The sequence below is a fragment of the Pagrus major genome, chromosome 17, assembly GCF_040436345.1.
Source record: "Pagrus major chromosome 17, Pma_NU_1.0".
NCBI classification, from domain to species: domain Eukaryota; kingdom Metazoa; phylum Chordata; class Actinopteri; order Spariformes; family Sparidae; genus Pagrus; species Pagrus major.
This window is the reverse complement of record NC_133231.1, coordinates 4,765,274-4,785,487: the sequence shown is the minus strand read 5'-3', so window position 1 is coordinate 4,785,487 and position 20,214 is coordinate 4,765,274. Positions and strand designations below refer to the sequence as shown.

The 20,214-nt window shown below is 39.2% G+C and overlaps 1 protein-coding gene across 3 annotated transcripts in view; it reads right to left on the bottom strand.

Annotated features, from left to right (window-relative positions):
• ncalda (neurocalcin delta a) overlaps nt 1-20,214 on the bottom strand; it is an 85,495-nt gene that overhangs the window by 24,383 nt on the left and 40,898 nt on the right. The window lies entirely within an intron of this gene.

Sequence of the window (20,214 nt, the reverse complement as noted above, 5' to 3'; positions counted from 1 at the left end):
CAAATATTGTTATAATTATGTTATGTAATTGGCAGAACCAGTTGTGTGATTGGCTATTGCTTTAGACTGAATCAGCAAATAGCTTGTCATTTGGGAAAATGGTAGTGTGAAATAAAAAAAAAGTTAAAAATAATTTCAAAAATCTCTCTCTGTCTCTATCTATGTTGACTGTAAAAAAACTCAGGATGAAATCATATTTATGTCTGTATATTGTCTGTCTTTATTTGTTCGATTATTTATCTCATAATGCCCTTTTTAAGTGATCTATTTGACCACGATAGGTCTCCACGGATATCATATTCTAGAGACAAAAGAGGTAGCTGATACACAGACAGAAAGATGGAGGCAGTGTTAGACAGAGAAATGATGACAGTGAGGTAAAAAGTGACAGCCACAGTGGAACAGTTATGAGTCTGTTTTTTTATCTGGCCTTTTGGTGACACAAACAGGAAGTGCCTGCTCCTGGTCTCATCGAGATTGTGCTCTCAGTACAGTAACCATGCTCTCTTTGTGTATGTAAGAATATGCATGCTCATATTTTAGGATGTGAGTTATTATAGGCTTTTATATAGACAGATAAAATGATAAGAACCAAACATGCTTGAAATGACCATCGCATATGCAGTCATTTCCCCCACATACTTCATCTTGTATGTGTTTAGGCTGTATGTATTTGTCCGTAAGCCTTGCCTTGGCCTTCACTTTGAAAATTCTGAGGAAATGAGTCACTTGTGTACTCAAAACCAGCTAGCAAGGTCCTTGAATGCAGCTGTGCTATAGAAAACCATATGAAACGACAATCAACTGCTATTTTCTTTCACATCCTTGGGAGCAGGTCATCTACTGTATCTGGCTGACTACAATCACATATTGAGATAACCGAGAACAAAGAGTGAGATCTCAGACTTTCTGCCAACATCGAGTCAAATCATGCAGATGCTACGACAACAGACCTGGACGCAAGGTTCAACCAAGACTACCACTGAGTAGAAATTCCTCAATGTAAGCAAAGCCATTTGAGAAGTTATAATTTAACCGAGAGTTGAATTATATCCTCTCACAGCATGATAAAAAAACCTCGAGCTGTCCTAAAAACGCAGTAAAATAACCAGCCAGGCGGTTAATGCCACAGAACAGCTTCTATTTTTCTGTGTTTAACATGATGATGAAAACGGCTCTGATGTCTGGGTAGAACACTGTAATAACAATCATGTGAGTGGCAGATGAATGAATGGAAGAATGATTTTTGTGGGGAATTATTTCTGACACTGTTTTGTTTACTTCTATCACAGGCTTTTGTTTGCACAGCCACACTGTGTGCTGCAAAACACAACATTTAAACAGCAGCATATTAAAACTGGGATGGGGAGATAACACAGAAGTAGACAGGCTAGACACATGCATATATTGCATACGATACGATACGATACGATATATTTCACTGTCCTCGTAGGGAAATTTGTCTTGGACTCAAATGCTGTGTACATATAGCTGCCTTTACAGTGGTGATAATAGCACAAAAACATAAACAGAGCAGCAAACTGCACAAGGACAGTGTACACAAATTACACATATTGGACTTCAACCCATATTGCACATACTACACATATTGCACATGCTACACAACCAGTAATGATAAGAACACTAGAAGTATATATATGGAATCAAGAGTAGCAAAAGGGAAACAGACTCTAGGATCTAGATGATGTATAACTACAAATTTTATGGCAAAACATCCAATAGTTGCTGAGATCTTTTTCTTAAGTAGTGGACTCACTGTCATCCATAGAGTCATGTGGCTAAAAAGAAAATAAACAAATTGTAAACCTAAATGGGAATGAAAAACTTGTTCAGAATGAGAAATGAGTTCTATCCTCTACATGCCAAGTCCTTTGCCTCAATGTTCGGATGCTATTCATTCAAAATAATTAGTCCTTACTTTCAGGAGGTTTTGTCTGTGTTCTCTAGAGTGTATCCTGTACTTTTGAACTGCAATGCACGAATAAAAGAAGGAGGAAAGCAAAGAAATGCAAGGCCTTCAGCATTGAATGTAAAACAGTCTAAAGATTTTATGTATCTGGCTTTTAAAACGAGTTGAAAAACAACAAGAACACCAAAACATCACAGATGTTGTGATGTTTTTATTATCCTCTGTCCTACAGTGGCAGGTGAAACAGCCAAGAGTTTGGTTGAGAAAAAATCTGACTTTGCTCCAATTACTGCACTGTATAAGATGCAGCTACAGCAACTGACCCTCAGAGTGATTACACTTGAGTCTGTCACCAGGCACTTCACTAATGGAATCCAAAGCCATGACCCTGTCCAATGCTGTAACACAGGCACACAGACAGGCACAGGCACAGGCACAGGCACAGGCACAGACACACACACACACACACACACACACACACACACACACACACACACACACACACACACACACAAAGTCTTGATTACTGACCCACTGTGCCTTTGCACCTGTTATGTTACACTGTACATCCTGTCTGTACATATAAGATTGCACACACACAACCACAGTGATGAAATCATTGTGATGCTCCTGATGAAACACTCAGCCAACTTTTTCAGATTTTCCTTTAGCTGCTCGTCTGCATGCGTGTGTGTTTTTACTCGTCAGAACTACTGTAGACCTTTGGAACAGTATTTTATTTGTTTTTGGTTCAAATTTCAGATTTAAAGACAGTTTGGTCTGCTTTATGTCAAGGTGAGATGGATGGCAAGGAGATAAATGAAGTCAAACGAAGTCAGATGTGTGTGTGTGTGTGTGTGTGTGTGTGTGTGTATGCAAGAGTTGAAAAGAGAACAAGAGCTTGTGTATGTACCGTACTGTACATTTAAGATTGACAGCAGCTGACATTAAAAAGTGTAGGCACTGGTATGTGACAGAAAGTGTTTCTGCAGCAGGCCGCTACGTGTGTGCTGTTCAGAGTGTCAGTGCTGGAAAGCAGCTTTCTTTTAGTCAGGCTGGGGGTGGTACACCTAAACATTTTCATCATTTTCCAAAAACAGACATCTGACTGTAATAAGGCAAAGCTGTGCTTTTAACTAAATGCTAACATCAGCATGCTAACATGCATGATGCTAACATCAGTCAGCTGTTTGCCATGTTCACCTACTTATTACAGCTTGAGAGGTTGATGGGAATGTCATGGCAATTCATTCAACAGCTGTCGAGAAAAATACCAGCCTCATTGTGGCTCTGGAAGAAATGTCAGGGAACACTGAAGTCATCCTCTGGGCAACATGCTACCTGAAGTGCTGCAAAGGAGAAAATCAAGACACCTAAAGGTTTCAATCGATTGGATATATGGTAAGAAAAGTCAGTAGCACTTGAGCAACAGGAGCTCCTATCTGACAAGTACATATTAAGAACAGTTATGATATAAGTGATATCACTGTCTGCTACTCATTTAACTAAATGAGGTTATTAAAAAAAAAAGATTCACTCTTTTTTGCAACTTTATATTAATGATCACAGGAACAGTTTCTTGCACCACCTCAAATTTCAGCAGTTATTCAAAAAAGGAACACCTTGGCGGTGCAATTTGATTATCTGACTTTGTGAACAAAGTAGTTTGTTTGAAGCAGACAGAAGCTTCGACCACTCCTGTCTCTCCTCCAGTCACAATTCTTCTCTTACTTCCAGCTGCACACTCATTTGGACTGTGCTCCAAATCACTCCAACCAAATGGATTATCATTCAAATCGAGCGTGTGGACAGAAGTGGACGATATACAACCTGGGGAGAGCTGGTTCCATGGGCTCGGATTCACATGCAGACGATAACAACCTAACCACTTCACACACAGACTCACCAGTTAATATTTTGCAGCCACTTCCTCTGTGGACAAAACAATTTCTATGTAAAACACGAAGCCTCTCCACGATGAAAGGCTGTGAAGAACGTGATTGTGTCAGTGCTGTATGAATACATTAATGAGATGGCTCGCATACACTGATAGAGAGAGGTAAGGCGACTGAAACAGTAACAGCGATAGAGAAGAATCGGGGTGGGATGAAAAACATATCACTATATTTTAACCCTTTCAACATCTAGATGGACCTTGTTTTTTATTCCCTCCAATGCATTTCCTCTTTTCTCATCTCCGCACTCTTCATTAATCCCACTTTCAAATCAAATCTCATTCATAAACCCCCCCCCCATCTCTTCCACCTTTCCTGTACCTTATTTCCATATTCTTCATCCCCTGTTTTATTTCATCCTCCTCATGAACAATCCGCTCTCTTATGAAGCAATTTCACTGCAGTTACCATAGTAACATTCAGCAAAATCCCACGGCCATTGATGAGCTGTCTGGCTGAGTGCGCTGCATACACATACGCATGGGTACACACACTACTCAGAGTCAAATACAGAGAATCAGTGAAAGAGGGATGTGTGTGTCTGTGTGTGTAGGTGTATAGGTAGGTGGGTGAGGTGCAGGTATGTGAGGTGAGTAACAAGAAGCCAACTGTGATCAACATTATGGGGGTCTACTCTGCATGCATTGCTCATTTGAAGCTACTCCAGACCATTCTCTGGACCAACTCGATAAATTTTAATGAAATTTTATCGTTAGTATGTTGATATTTTGTATATCAGACTTTGAAGTCCTTTCACATTCTGTGCCACCTGATTCAGTGGAAAACCCTCAGACTGTGTATGTCACGTCAGACTGGTTGTCTGTATTGTATGTTGAGGGTGTTGAAGGACAGTTTGTTTGTGTGTGTGGTATGATGTCACTGAAGATGTGTATTCTTCAAGACTGATGTTGTTATCCTGAGTGGCATCGCTGAATAATTGCCAGTCTGTACAATCAAAACAGTCCTGTAGGGCTGCTGTAGCTTCATCTGTCCACAGTTTAACAGTTTTTATTGATGGGTTTACCTCTGTATCAACTGAGAGTAAGTAGGCAGAAAGAGCAGAGAAATATGATCTGACAGACCAAAGTGAGGACATGGGAGGGGTTTGTAGCTGCTAGGAATATCTGTATACACATGGTCCAGGATATGTCTTCCTCTGGTGGGGATCTGAATATGCTGGTGGCATTTGGGAAAACAGTTCTGAGGTATATTCGATTAAAATCACCAGCTACTATGAAAATTCCATCCGGTTGTTGAGTCATATACCATTATATTAACATTTGTTCAACCAAAGGAACCACCATAAAAAACACGGATCAGAACTAATGAGCAAACTACTGCTACTACTAAATGCTCCCTTTGGCCTCGACTACCCTCTGTTCCCAAACACACAGCACCAGCTGTTGCAGAGGGTAAAAAGGGGCTTAAGGTCCAGCTGCAGCAGATTCCTGTGGAGAAGGAATCTCAGATGGAGAAGACTAGTGTAGGGATTGTGTGGATGTCTGAGTTGTTGGGTTGATGTATAAACAATCCAGTGAACTGAGAAAACTAAGAAATGGAAAGTGCCATCTCCAACACTGCCAGTTTTATGACAACTACAGAACAAACAATGGCTGTCTCCCAATTCTGGGGCTGAATCCTGAGGACTTTTAGACCAAAGCCACCATTAGTCTCATGTGAGATAAACTTGTACTCACTTTTACATTATGACCATTTAAGAGCAACTTCCAGGCAATAAACTTAAAAAACTCTGGGTTTATGAGTTCACCAAGGCTATCCTCTGAAGGATCCACCTTTGTGTGGTTAATCCTCTGGATGATCCAGCCCCTGTACTGGGACAAAGCTGTTTTCAGAGCCCACTTATCAATCATTTACATATTTTTTATAGGTGTAACAACTAAAAATACACACTGGTCCAGTGGTAGTAATAATAGTCTTTCTATTCGCGTGTTGTAACCTTCAATAATACTGAAGGATGTGTCTAACAATTCCTCTCTCTGTAGGATAATACTGGAGCACAGCATAGAAGCAAGTATGTAGAAGTGGCCCCTCTAAGGTATCTGTATACACTGGCCCCTGTCAAAGACTTGACTCCATGTATCCCACAATGCTGATAAAGCTTATAACTCAGTCTTAGCTGGATTCAAAGAGCCATCGCTCAGGTCTGCTCAAACTGTGGCACAGAAGTTATTTACAACAGGGTTTGAAATTGAGTGTAAGTAGAGCACTTCACTTTGGAAACCTCCAGCTTACTTCCTGAAATACTTTGTATAACATCTAATTTATAATTTGGTACACTTTGGCCTCAGCGTCAAAATGTTGAGTGTCAACATATGGGCACATATGGCAATTATTAAACGGTAATTGACCTTTATTTGATTTGATTTATCGCTCTACTCACTGCAACTAGTTCTAAATGAAAGTCCAAGTGATGATGCTAAATCTGCAATGGAAAACCAAAGCTATTTGCGATGAAACCCCCAAATAATACCACTGCTTGCGGAGAGTTAATCTTAAAGAAAGGACAGAAAGTTTCCCAGGAAAAAACTTTTCTTAATGCAGGGCAGCAGCTTGAGTCTCCAGAACAATGAACAGCAGGAACAACAGAGATGGGAGTGGGGAGGTGAGACAGAGAAGGACACAAAGACACACTCAAAAAAGAAAGTGCTGATGAATGGATGATGACTGTGTCTGCCTACATCCTTCTGGGCCCGAGGAGCCACACCTCTGTTCTCTCTTTTCCTGTCCCTACAGGAAAACCCTATGACAATTCAAGCCATTCAATACTAAAATCATCACTCAAGCCACACTATTTGTTTACCTCATCCAAAATAACCACTAATATGTTAGTTTTATGTTGTTTTTTTCCATTGGTGAGAGTGCAGAATTCCAAAAGCGTCTTACTGAGCCATGGTCTTCATTACTTGTTTTTATTTGACAAGCATACATTTGTGATGTGCTTTTGTGTTTAGCTGCATGCATGTCTTATATGTTCTTTTTTTGTATTACTTTTGTAGATTGCTTTAACTCTGTACTGTTTGTTATTGCACAAGGGACAACAGATGTGAATAATCTTGAGACAATAATGTGGCATGGTGCATCAAATGTTGTTTGAGCTGTGCACTGACCCCTTTAAATAAACTGAAGAAAAGGGAGGAAGGAAGGAAGGAAGAAAGGAGAAGAAAGAAAGAAAGAAAGAAAGAAAGAAAGAAAGAAAGAAAGAAAGAAAGAAAGAAAGAGGGATTTTACTCATCTAAATCCTATACTAAAGAGGCCTCCAAAAGGAGAACTCTCAATCCTCAAACTTCCTGACAATGCTCTAGCACTGGGAAACAAGGTGGGAAAACACAGAGACAGGCACTGGCAGGCAGCCAGGCTGTAGCTGTGTAGAGGGTGACCCAAGAAGCGCAGATGAGTTTGTTCTACTTGGACGAAAGCCAACTTTTCTAGAACCTGACTACTTGATCCTTACTTTATATTTATTAATAAAGCTGACCATATTTGCGCTCTTTCCCATCATATCAACACCAGACAAACAGTGTTTAAAGTCTGAAGGTGGATTGATTGGGGTTGCTAGCTGGTTAGCCTGAAGCTGCCCACAGTCGATATTTTCAGCCCTTACACTTGTAAATGGCCTCCTTAGCCTTCATTAAGTTGCTATGGTAACAGACCTGATAGGAGGAGTAGGAGGAGGAGGAGGAGGAGGCAACCACACATTGTGCCCATTGATTCGGGAGAAAAACAGTGAACCAGTGAGAAGCACAAGATGACACACTTCCTCGAGTCAATTTCATAATCAACTTAAGGGTTATGTAATTTCATCTATGTAGCCCCAGTTCAGATATCTGTGGCCACTGTGCCTGTACAACTCTGCTATTAACCACAGTAGAGGCATTGAATTAGGATTATTTCACATCTTTAATGTTTATACTGACTTGCAAGCATCAGATTTATAAAGGTGTAAAGGTGGGTTAGATAACAGTGGGTTAAGCAACTTCTCAGCTGAGTCAGATTTGACAGCTATTTTGGACAGTGGACAGTTATGAGAATCAGCTCTGGTTGCATGCCTGTGTGGAATCTCTCTTCTTCTTCACTTCCTCTTTGTCCAGCAGAAAAGGACCCCTGCCTTGTTCTCTGAGGTTGTGTCTAATTTGTTTGGCTCCCTGTCCATGGTGCCTCGGCGGGAGCTCTCTATCCGCCTGGCACTGGATCATTGGACCTGGTAAATTGGTTGGATGACTAACTCCTGGGTCCCAGCAGGGGGAAACAGAATGTATGTCTGTCTGTTATTTTAGTTATTATACTTCTGTGATCTAGTCTTCAAAGGCTTTTGCATAAAATAGACCACTAGCTAAGCCCATACCCCTTAAGTCACTGTAGCTATGCCATTCTTGCATAGTGCAGTGCAGTTTTCAATGATAAATGTAATAATTACCACTTGGAATTCTTGGAAGTCCATTTTATTTCAGAGGTAGACAAAAACAGGCTTCTCACTTCTGGCCAGTGAGAGACGATTTTGTCAGTTGAATTGACAACTGTTGCCAGCAGATTTTATTAATTGTAGCTAGCTAGCTAATTAGGCTAGGTTTAGCTTCACGGGGTTTCTGGACTGTAAACATTCACAAATAGTAGCTAACATTAGCCTACAGTGATTAGTGATTGTTACGCAGTGGATATAGTTGTGAAAATGTTTTTTTTTGTTTTGTCTCTCATGGTCATGTAATCACGCATGATAATGTAGCATTATCCTGCCTTTAGCAGTACTGCTTGGTTATTACTAAAGGTAGTTAGCTAGTTAGCCTGAAATGCTAATATTTGTAGCTTAGCTTACTTTGAGCGGACAAACTCAATGTTAAATCCATTCCTTATGTGAAGGAATTTTCCTTCACAGTTAGTGACCTTCTATTCTGTGTCTGTGTCTTTGATAAGACTGAAGCAAACAAGCCCGGCTTCTGTGGAAACCAAGGTTAAGATAGAGAGACAAGTAGTGCAACTTCCACTAAAGAAGTCTATGTGCATCAGTCCAAAGATAGCAAATAGCCTACGGTTTGACCCAGGTCACTATTAAGTAAACATAGTAACTCTGGCCTATAGAATACGACCATATTCAGATTAGACTACCTTATCTGGACATCCAGCGATAGGTTAAATAGACTACTGATCGGGATGCTCGTCAGAATGGTAGTGGTTGTCACATACTGCACTGATTGCTATTATTCTCCTGTGCATCTTCTGTGCACCACCTTAGTGGTGGTGATGTTAAAGTCATGAGATTGCAATGTAGTTTGTTTATAGCCTAACATTAGCTTTTTACTCCAAGCAATTTAATTTACTCTTCAAAAATCACAAAAGTGGTGTTCATCTGTGAAGATTATCTTTGCTGAAGAAAACGTGCAAAAGTCATAAAACGCCTTTGCCACAGAGCCTATTTTCTGCAATATTTCAAAATCCAATGGAAAAATCCCACAGACTTTGGTGTGGAGGGCACCAGGGAGATGCTAACTTCCGGGTTAGCCTAAAAAAATACATCATCCCTACAGCACTTGGGGGATAGGTTTAGCAACCAGTCAATTGTACTAACACTTACAGTATACTGTATGTGCTCAGTTACATTGTTTTAATTGATTGATATAATGACTGCCATCTGGGTATGGGAAAATCTGAAGTAAATATCAATCTTATCCTCCAGGCAGAATGAGTGCTGTAAAGTGTGTCAAAGCAGAACGATAACTGTTAAAAGATGTTTGCAGAGCAACTCTAAGACCAGCTTGCCAATGTATTGTCATTACAGAATAAGGGCATGGTCTCTCATGGTCTATGTCTAACAGTGTATGCAATATGAGAGAGAGAGTGGAGGGAAAGAGAAAATGCGACTTGGGCATAGCTCGAGCCTGGAGATGGTTCTGATTGAGGAATACTCTGGGGATTCTACAAAGCTCACTCTGCTTCCTGTGGTCAAAGAAAAATTTAGAAACAGGATGTAACATCACGGAAAATAACAAACAGAGCGGAAGTTACATCGCAGTGGAGGTCAGGGGTCAAAGTGAACTCAGGGAACTGGGATGTGTTGAACAGTGAGAATGTTTGGGAGCATTAAAATTACTGAATATTTTGACTGCTGGGCAGAAACTGTATTGCTGCTCTCACCAGAGCTTAATTTCATAAAACAATCAATGTACAATCTGTACACTTGTGTACAGCTTTTGAAGTATGTATTGCTTACCTGTGAAAATCCTTCGCAAAGTGCTGTTTTATGTTTATGGGAACAGCCACAACACCAGCTGCTTGTTTCATAACAGAGTAAATAGGTTGTATGAAGACTTATGATTTAAATATTTTCATATCACTATATATTTTAACTGCTGATTATCAACACCAACCAGCCCAGACTGGAACAGGTCTGGCCCAACTTGGTGTGATCAGGTGTCATGCTCAGATCATATTTAAAACCAGCTCAATAGTCAATAGTACACACTACACAGTAATTTGTGTCATGGCCCCTTGTTGCAGATTACATTGTGGTGGTGAAGGTGTCAAAGTACTGGTGACCACCAAAGCTACAACCTTTAATCACAAAGGTGTTTGTCAAAATATGCAACCTGTTATGTTGTTTGCTGTTTGATTTTAACTGGATTCACTGGGAGAGACTACATTTAATTAAGGTAAGTGAGTTCACTGCCTGTTGCATTTTTTTCTTATGATATCACTGGTATGTGGCATCCCAAACATTTTCACACTGATATACTAATGAAAGTATTCTACTGACAGCATCTTTATGGAGTTACATTGTAGGCCCTAAACAGATAATGAGATTTCAACATCACGATTTTAGTGCCATAAGGTACATGAAGTATTAGCGCTTAAGCTCTTTGGTCCATAAATACACCATCTTGTGCACACACACACACACACACACACACAAAGTAATAATAGATCAAGAGAAATGAGAGAGTACAAGGGGTCACTCGGAGTGATGAACTCTAAGACAATTATCACCCAACTCTGAAGCTCACTGTTTTGCTCTCATGGTCTGCAACTTTACTGTTTTGGTTCACTCTCACAGCTCTCATCAGCTTTCAAACAGCAGCAGGCAACTGTTTTGCGTACAATATGTGCCCGGCACTAAATGCCAAACTGACAAAAATAGGGACTAGCTAGTACACATGGTTGAGCATTCAGTGGCAGTTGGAGACTGAAGAGGATCTAAAAGAAGAGTGGACATTGGACATTCAGCAGGTGGACAAAGGACTCCAGACTACAGAGCTCTGTGACTGCTGAATGTGTAAATAAGCGACTAACATGGCTAACATGTTTGACTTCAAACTTTGTAAGTTGAAAATAACTAAATATATCTGTAGTTTTGCAAACTTTGGCTACCTAAGTCCATGTTTAAGAATTAAGAGGGTACTTAGTTTTACTCAGTAAACCTGCTTACATTTATTTATCTGGCAGATGTTTTTGTCCATAGCAACATATAAATTAGGTACAATCCAAGCCACAGTACATCCGCTTCTTAGAAACAGGCTCCAGGTCTATGTTTTCACTTATGATCAGATGACAAACATACAAAATTCAAATTTTCTATTTTATTAATTTATGTATGTGCATATTCTTTCAAATTATGCAATCAAAGAATCAAAGACAGAAAGAATTTCGGATCAACTAAAAACATATTCCCATCCTATTACTGCATGAATGGTTCCTGATTTATATTTGCTATTAAAATTCATACACACATACTACATGCACACATGCAGGTTTGGGAACAGAACAGGCAAAACAGGCTTGGATCCTTATGTATACCAATGCTGTTTTCAGGAATGTCTCTCCTGCTATACAATGTTAGAGTTATGTAGAATGACTACAGACCCAACAGGACGTCTCACTCACTGTGTAGATAATTAATCAAAGGCTATAAGAGCATCTGATCAACAGTGGAGGAAAATCCTAACACAGCATTTGTTATTTCTGTTTCTTATCTGTGTAAAATATATTAAAAACCAACATCAATAAAACAGTCAGCTGTGTGGGCTTACAATATCTATCTGCTTCATGAACAGCTGCCACAACAACACACAAGCTTAACAAGAAAGAACTCTGCTTCAATATCTCCCCTCCACGGAAGCATCTTCATTTCTGACACCTCACAATAAATGCACAGCCTCAGAAAGCAATTTTAAAGCAGATATTACATTCAAGTGATTTTTAAGTGACAATTCAGTGATATCACTCTCTCCCCTTTTCCTCACTGGGGTATGTGTGGAATGATTCCTGCTTGCCAGAGATCTCTGCAAGCACTGAGGAATTTTAAGTAGTTGTGTATCTGAGATCCATCACCTCCTAGCTGCCACACTGTCATTTGCAACATTCCCTTTGGGAAATAATTCACATGCTATATTGTGAATAATTCAATATCTTCCATATTGGCTGAGAGCTTCTTCTGTGCTTCATGTGAAAGGTGGAAAAACAGCCAGGTTCAATTTAATGTCAATAGTAAATAGAGATCATTTTTTTTATCAGCGTCAAATCAGGATTCTTATAAAACACAGCTCATTATTCATCCCTATGTCTTCTCTTTACTGATCCAAAAACATTTTATTTAATGCAAGTGCACTCTATTTGTTCAGCTATTAATCTGTTAGTACATATTGTCAAGGAAAGATCCATTTGAATATTGAATTAAGTTAGGAGGAAACAATTATTGAATTATTAACGCCCTAGTCTATGATGAGTGTACAGTAACCCAGCACTAAGTGTTCCTTCATAAAGTCTTTATAGTCGACATCCCAGTCTGCACAAGCATGAAACACATCCAGGCCCAGTGAGTACATATAGTATATTTAGTTTTTAAGAGACGGTTTTGCAAAAGGCTTCTTGAAAACAAAACAATAATTTTGACTAAAGTGCGTAAGAGCCAAAAACATGCAGGCTACTCCTGCAAAAAAGCAAATTATATGGTAGCTTCCCAAACTTATAAAATCCTTCCTCATAGTACTATAAATTATTGTGCAGTGACTTAATAAACCTTATAAAGCCTTTATACATGCTATTAAAGTTGAACAGACCAGTACAACGAGTATATCACTAAACATTATTAAGCATGATGATGTTTTCGCCAATCGATTTTTAATTCCAAATTGAAAGTCAAATTTGGAATAATCTAATCTAAATAGCTCAATATCTGTACAGCACTACAACATGCTCCGCAGTGCTGTATGGCTGACACTGAAATCAGATGTCATCTTCCTGCTACCTCGCATTTATATAAGAATAAACATCCAGCTTCTTTATTTAGGAATACTGACCACCCTGCTTATCTAATTTTATAATGTCCAACAACATTATCAAATGTGAGTGAACCACAATTATCAGGTGTCAGTTTTGCTGGTGATGCAGAGGCTATTCCAATTCTGTCTTTATGCTTCAGAGTGTAAGAATCTCAATGAGGATTAACTTAGCAGACAAATACATCCATGGCAGTAATATCAAGCACATTTAACTGAACCCAGACTGGTCAAAAAAAGTCAAACAAAATTGCATATTTGTGGTGCTATAACACTGATTAAATCCCTCCACAAACAGACATATGAACATCTGCCAAAATACTCAAACTTGCTTCAGTGGTAGTTCCCAGGACAAGATTTTGCCGTGATGACAAACACGCACACAGAATAGCAGAGTGAAAACATCACAAGCCGGCTGGTAATAAAGCTCACTCTTTCTGGTACGTTGTTTTACACCAATAATTATCTTAGTTCACAAAGTGAGAGTAGTAATGTTTGGTGTAGTGAAACTGACAGCGTGAAGAGAAAAAAAAAATCAGTAATGGCAGCAGGGGGAGTTCATTTGTCGCAGTGTAAAGCAGCAGCAACAAGTATACTCACAGAAAGCACACAGAAGAAGAAGTCCTTCTTTTGTCTCTTGTGTCCAGCATGACTTGACAATGTGTGTGAATTCCTCTCTCTGGCAAAAAACAGAACATCAGTTTCCCATAGTTCCCCTAAACCGATGCATGGGAGCCTATAGACCAAGGTTATCCTTTAGAAATGATCTATGTTTGTGCCTGTGTGGGACCCTTTAGCTGGGGGCAATCTCTCAGAGCATTCTGCACCCCAATGGGGCTGGATTTTGGTTGAGTGACCTATGACCCCTTTATAAAGAAGCCTTTTAGAAAATGAGAAAGCTATGGTTGACCAGCTGTCCCTCGATAACAAAATGGACATGTGTCTCTCTGCAAGCTCCTATTTAACTTGTACGTCACAGAGATGAATGTTTTCCATGGAGAGGGAGAGTGAACTTACTTATATGGGAATTTATTGCTATTTCTACTCTCTCGTGTCTTTTGCCAAAACAACTGATATACTCATCTCTAGGCCATATACAACCAGTTTTGGGGAAGATGCAAGTTACCAATTACTTCACACTGGAAGAAGCTGAACTACAGCAAAGCGAGTCTAGAGATGAATCTAGTTTGGTTGACTAAAACTATTTTCAAAAGTAGTTGCCACTCACTTAATTTTATTATAATAGGTATTTTTCCAAGCAGGTTAGCCAGGTAATGTCTTAAATAGCATGCAATAACCTCTCTAATAATGTGTTAATTAAAATAAATTGCAATAATCAATACTTATGACTAATAGAGACCTCAAATTTTCATGGCCCAAAGTTGTAGTTTCACTAATTAACCACACAAAAAATGAAAAAAACAAAAACAAACAAACAAACAAACAAACAAAAGGGATTTAACTACTTAAATCACTACCCACATATGAAAGTAGTTGAACTACCAGCAAGCAATCACAAAATATAGTTAAACTACTGGTTTAATAAATGAATACACACAACACTGAATACAGCTCAAAATAAAAGGCCCAAACACTATTTTCTAAACCATTTTGTACATTTCTGAACATCTACTGCATAAACCTGACTGTAAAAACTACTCCTTCCACGATCCGAGCTGAAAACTTACATAACAGAGTAGGGGTAGACCCGATTACCGAGGCTGATATTCAGCATTTTCAGATCACTTGTATCTGTGTCAGATTGCCGATAAAATAACCTAATTTAAAAATGTGCTACTCGATTCTGATGCAACATCCTCTCACAAAATGTCCCGCCCGCAACAATATCTGATTGGTAACACATCACAATTAACAGCCTATAAAAACTGAATAATCTGAATCTGCAAACTAACTGGTAACCAAATCTATCAAATAAATGTAGTGGAGAGGAGGTATAAAGTAGCAGAAAGCGACAGAAATGGAAGACTAATTAGCATTTAATACTGTATGTAATGAAAACAAAACAGTGTCAAATGACTGCATGACACAGTGTAGTGGTGCTATGACAGTCAGTGAGTTACTGTAAACTCTAACCACAACAACGCCTCTCCAGAGAGATGCAATTGTGCTTCAAGTATCAGTTGCCTGTTTCTATTTTGTCTTGACCTTTAAGGTGGGTGCAGACAGAGTAGTGAAACACGTCACTCATATGTGCTTCAACACCTCCTTCTTCAGTAAAATTAGGAACCTACAACACATGCTCAGATTTGAGTAACATACTCTAAGTTAACAAGTGTGAATTACATTGCTGAATGAACATTAATGCAAAACTGCAGTGACTGGCAGTCTATCAAGCATCTTTAGCCAAACTTTGACATCTCGACATCACAAGAAATGAGGGAAACTTCAATGATTTTTCTAAAGGTAAAATAAAGGTTTGAACTGAATTGCTGAGGCCATCACACATGCTAGGGTTGGCCAATATGGCCTGAAAATAATATTGTGGTATTTTTGCTCAATCACAATCCACAATGTATATGTTGGTATAATGAAATCTCCTCATAAGCACTTCATAAATGCTAGGACTAATCCACAAAATCAAATATCACAATATTTTTCACCAAATAACTTTAAGTCAATATTTCTACAATTATTGTGGGGATGACTAGTGGTAGTTTGGCAAAATATTAGCAAAATAAGACTTAAATAATCATCAGTAATGTAGATATAATGACTAAGTGGGCAAATGAAAATATTAAAAGAACAAGAACAATCTGAGTTCATTGAATTACATCACATTACTGCAATGCAGCCTTTAAAACCAGGAAAAGACACCAAATAATGACATCCAAAATCTAAAATGATGTACAGTGTCAAACACTAGAACAATACAATATTGATATATTGCCCAGCCCTAACACACACTAAGTTGTTTACTACAGCCTTATAACCACAGCCACTTACTGGCACTCCATCTACACCCTAGTGGAGTAGTTTGTTGCTTTCTAAAGCACAATCTCCGAACAATTCTCACAGGTAGTAGTGTACTAAATTAATGTCCTGGTGGATATCTTAAACAAACAGAACCAATTGTTCTCTTTTTTTTAAAATTAAAAGCAGTTAAATACAACAAAGACAGCTCTGCACTCTTTGATACAGTCTGCTGGTTTAAAAAATCTCCCACTACTTAGAGCAGACATTATTTAACACCTGATAAAAGACTGAGAGGAATCCAGAGAGGAAAAACATCTAACTGCCTCCCTAAGTGTCTGTCTCTTCTCTTATCTGAGTGCCTTTCTCACTTCATCTCCTTCATTCTATTTCTCTCGGTTTCTGTCTCCATCTCTGGCTGTGGTCATAAATCAACAGTTACATAAACTGCCTTCAAGTTAGTTTCCACCAGTGTTACATGAGACTCCCTTAAGTATAAAACAGGATGTTATAGAAGCCTGGTTCAAACAGTTCAGCCAAGTTTGTGTGTAGCAGAATTAAACAGTTTTCTCCAGGTTTTTTAAACGGATGTGGGCATAAAAACAGCAGATACAAATGCAACTGTCTCTGTGTATGTGTGGGCTATGTTGCAGGAGCACACTAGGAAGGAGTCATGTCTCCATGACATAACTATCTTAAATCAATGTAGACATTTACACTCACCTGGATGGGCAGAAAACGCCTGCATTCTTAGTATTATGCATGAAAGTAACTTTCACCCACCTCCAACCACAGAGACACATACTGCACACACACAAAACATACAAGTACTGTAAACCCAGGTGGTGGTGATGATGTGCACTGTTCTGATGGTAATAACCTTAGAGCAGACTAAGGACATTGGTAGCCTTGCAACTAATATCCTTTAACAAATGAAGATTAATGGTTATGTAATCTGTAATACTGTATTGTCTGCTATTGTATATTTTTTGGCTGAAATTCTTGGTGCAGTGGCAAAGCAGAAAATGTGTTACCTACATTTTGTTTGCTTTAATTCCTAAAGTGGGTCATTGTCTGTCATTTGGTGATGATTTCTTGGGTACTGATCTACAGGGCACCCCAGGCAATTCAGCAGTAAACCACAATATTTTAAAGACTTTTGTTTTTTTTGGTGGTGCTGGTGGGGAATTGTACCTTTATGTGATAGTGAAAGCAGACAAACAGACTGGAAATGAGGAGAGGAGAGAAGGGAATGACATGCAACAACGATCCTGGGGAGGAATAGAGCCAGTCATGTTGTGGTTATGTATTTTGCATCTGAAACATTAAGCTAGCCTGAAAGGCAGCCAAATCAGTGACCTCACGTACTATCTGTTCTCATTCTTCCCCTCCATCCTGGTCCGTGTCAGGCCAATCACAGTCGTTTATGTAATATGGGGCGAGTTTGATAAGAAACAACTAAGATGGCTGTGATGGTGATTGTTATGTTTTGTCTCTGTCGGGTTTGAATGAAATGGGTTTTACAATGATCTGTTAGGTAAAATTACTGTTTTTGTCAATGGAGTCTGGTGGCATTGAGGAGAGCAATATACCAGCTGTTTCTCCAATTTGATTTTTTTAAAACCACCCTTCAAATTGAACAATAACTATAATCCAGAATATATTTGATTTAAGGGCTAAATGATGGTGGGTTTGTCTTTGTTTTATAATTTGTGCCAAATTTCCTTTTGGTTCATCTACTTGAACAAAATGGAAACTGTGACAAAGTGCAATGGAAACAGATTCAGTGAATAAATCATGAAATACAAGAAGCATGTGATGGAGTGAAGAGGAAATTATCAAGTTCCTCAAACAAATCCATGTTTTCTACATTTTTTCCCACCATTTGATTGTTGATGGGGGTCTCTTAACTACAGTATCTCGTTGCGCCCTCTTCTTCCACAATGGTGTACTGGTGAATTAGTGCCACCAACTGTTTATCTTAATGAACAGTAGTGGACGGAAACCTGCATAAATTAGCATTTTCTTTTGCAGATTTTCTAAAACTTTGGTTAAAATTGGCATTACCTTTGGGTGGAAGTCTAGCTTACGGCTATAGTGCTTTAATGGTGTGTCAATGGAGTTTAAACTCTTGCTTTAACAAAATCTGCAGCTCCAAAAAGTTATTACTAGCAAGGCGGATGAGAAAACTTGTGAGTTCTCTTCCGTTATGCTGCCTATTTGCTATAATAAACTTAACTCTGCAGCATTCAACCCTGGTCCTATGTAATACAGTGATGTTACATTATTTTGATGTTGAAAAATATGCACATACAGTATCAAAAAAGCAGTATGTCACCTTTAGACAGAGCATCTGACCCAGAGATAAGGCCATTGCCAGTGGAAAAGAGCCCAAAATGACCTAGTGTGTGGTTACCATGACCTAGTACCATGGTAACCATCCCAGTCACCCTCTGTGTGTGTGTGTGTGTGTGTGTGTGTGTGTGTGTGTTGAGCAGCCGGAAATGAAAAAGTGAGTTTGAAGTATAAAGTAAAAATGTATACAACAGATTCCAGTAACCTGTTCAATGCTTAGATTCAACATGACTGCTTGTGTGAGTGTACAACTCTGCCTCGAGGTTTTCGACCCAGGTTAATTTTGCGCACTGGTTTGACTTAACACATGAAAATTCTTCTAAATAACAGCAGCTTCATATGTTGCTTATTGACCTTTTGACAGTAAATAAACATGCCATCATGTCCATACAGCTCCAAATAAACGCTAAGAAGCCATACGTGATCATCTGTAGCTGACACCTTGTTCACTTCAATGTTATGCTTCTACCAAGCAAGATTACTATATTATGAAACATTTGTGCTCATTTCATTGTATTATACTGTATTTGGCAACCTCCTGCACACACGCGCGTCAAAGAATGAACCACTGCTGCAGGATGTCAGATAAAGCTACTGGCTGTATGCTAGAGGTATGTGAGCCAGTGGCTCTTTCTTCAGGGTAAATGCCCAGCTTGCAACACATATGCTTGTGCACTAAAGTATTATTTTGTATGACAGACATGTAGACAGGCATCACATAACTTTTCTGTCTCTTAACTCAAAATGGCCTCTTGTGGTTTTCATGCAGCTCATTTCACAACAGGAAGACACTTGTGAATGTACCTTATGGCTTACAGGACATTTGGAACTGCTTCACACAGACAATTTACACTAGAGGAAGACTGATTTATGATTTAACCTGTAACTTGCACAAACTATGAGTGTCATTTTATTGATTATAAGATCACTGAACATCCTGCTCCTTAAAGTGTAATCAAAATGTTCCTGATGGTTACCTAACCTAATGCTATTCATTGACAAAAAAAAGAAATACTTGTATTCAAATAGGCCATGTGAGGTACCGCTATGTCATCACAACCAAAAACCAAACCGTAAATCCAATCTAATAAAGGAAGCAAAAGCTAATTGTGTCGTAATCTTCTGCACACTGCTGAACATTTAATTGGATGAAGTCAGTAGATATCTGCGACTAGGACACTTTAGACAGTGACAAAGACCTGTTACATGCTCTTGGCTCGTCTCCACTTCATTAAGTTAGAGGAGGGAGGCACAGCTGGGGAGGGAATGAGAGGAAGAGATAAAGTCTCACAGCAGAGACACAGAGAGAGAAAGAGGAGGAGAGACTGAGAAAGTGTGGAGTATTGTAGGGAGAATCAAACCACTTGTTATGCACATTTCCCTTTCTTTCCACCCTATTTGGGCTAAATGTGGGCTGGCATGCTTTTGTTTGAGGCACACAGGGAGGCGGGTGTGTGTGTGTGCAGGGTGATAGGGAGGCGGGGGGTTCTCAAGCTAGACACTTGTAAAGACAATATCTGCAAAACTGAAACTTCTTTACAAAAAATAAAAAAAAGGCCTTATCTCACCCCATTATTGAACACAATATTACAGCTGACCTTGAGATGAAGAGAGCTACATTTCTGCAGCGCATACCTCTGAGGCTTTCCCATCCCCACAGAGGGGGGCAGGTGGCAGCTGCTCTGCCCCCTCCCTGCCTCTGGCTCTCTAGCAGACAGAGCCAGCAGTTCCAGCCCACACTACTGCCTCTAACATTAGC